This window comes from Eutrema salsugineum, unplaced genomic scaffold (genome assembly GCF_000478725.1).
Source record: "Eutrema salsugineum unplaced genomic scaffold, Eutsalg1_0 scaffold_121, whole genome shotgun sequence".
Lineage (NCBI taxonomy): Eukaryota > Viridiplantae > Streptophyta > Magnoliopsida > Brassicales > Brassicaceae > Eutrema > Eutrema salsugineum.
In genome coordinates, this window is record NW_006256893.1 from 7,469 (window position 1) to 8,951 (window position 1,483).

A 1,483-nucleotide genomic window follows, 5' to 3' on the forward strand; every position below is an offset into this window, starting at 1 on the left:
GTAGCCTCTTCCTAGCTCAGAGGAGAAGACTGTTCATCAACCAGTTTTGATTTTAGGACATATTGGATTTGGATAAATAGAAAGCTCACTTATTTACCCCAATTTCCCATTTATGTTTATGTCCTCGAAAGCATCAAACCTAAATATCCAGCTAAAAAATCGAAAGACAAATACAAAAGCAACCCTTTACCATAGTCTTTCAAAAACTTCTTGTGACGTTCATAAGCATTCAGGCCACGAATATGCGCTTGGTATTGCCTGAGGAAGGACGATTGAGCAATGAAATCAAACAAAAGAGGAAGAACACAGAATCAGACAGATTCGAACATAGTGAACAAAAGAAAGAAGAGAATCGAGATGAAACGAAGATTTAACTGTTTCCGTTCTTCTCTGTCGTAGATTTCAGATCTGATAGTTGCCGAAGAAGCCATGTCTCCGATGTCGGCCGATGACACTCGTCGTCAACCTTTAAGCTATCTGACTCTCTTCTTTTTTTTTCGCCGATTGCTCCAATTGTTTCTATAGGCTTGGGCCGTATATACAATAATGGGCCTTTGTGGTTAATAGTTTGGACTTTTAGGCCTTGAATTTTACTATGCGGATCTAATATTCGGTTCCAACGGATCTTTGATGTTAGTAATTTAGTATGTTGCTATATAGATCCGGACACTCCGGAATCCGGATACTTTAAGTTAAAGTCTTTAACGGATCCCAATTCAGGTTTTGGATTTCAGATAACTTAACGAAGCATTAATCAACTATGGAGATAATTTCAACATCTTAAATCGCTATCAAATCGTTGTATATTCTTAGTATCAATCAGTACTTGACAAGAACTAAGGATTATAAGCATCAAATATATGAGAGAAATTAGGCATTTTAGATTATAAGCAAGAACACTGACACTGTATTTGTCAAACGAATTTAAAATCTAACATAAACTGACAGTAACACCCAAACTCGAGAAACCTAATAGGACACTGAATGATGATGGAGTAAGAAGAAGAAAGAACTACAAACGTCTTTTAAAAGGGAAATAGTCTAAGAATTATAAATCACAAGCTATGACTACAAACAGCTTCCTAAGAGTTGAGAAAAGCTGTGAAAGAAGCTTTAAACCAACCATAGTTAATCATTTGATGTCACGTAAATAGCTTCTCTGATGTGTTTGTGTAATAAACTTCATCTCTCACTTCTTTTTCTACCTTGAATATCTCAGCATCATTGAAATCTGCACACATTCATTTCAACTTTTTTTGTTTAAACATCATATCTTAGAAAAATTTTTAAAAAAAAAAACTGAAACAGATTGTGTGAGGATGCTGAATCTTTTTACCTGAGCCCAAGTCATCAGTTTCATCGATGATAGGTGCTACTTGTGTCTTCTTAACTGACTCGAGCGACTTCCAGTCCGAGCTTCCAATTTCTTCTACAAAAGCTTGGTCTCTGGAAACCCATTCTCAAGAACATCCATCCTCTTGTG

The 1,483-nt window shown here is 36.1% G+C and overlaps 1 long non-coding RNA gene across 1 annotated transcript; it reads right to left on the bottom strand.

Moving 5' to 3' along the window:
• Positions 1-859: 859 nt before the first annotated feature.
• LOC112089083 lies at positions 860-1,460 on the bottom strand. Its single transcript, XR_002900865.1, has 2 exons — positions 1,337-1,460; positions 860-1,231 (listed from the first exon to the last, which is right to left on the bottom strand). It is a non-coding gene; the product is annotated as an uncharacterized LOC112089083 (long non-coding RNA).
• Between the last annotated feature and the right edge of the window lie 23 nt (positions 1,461-1,483).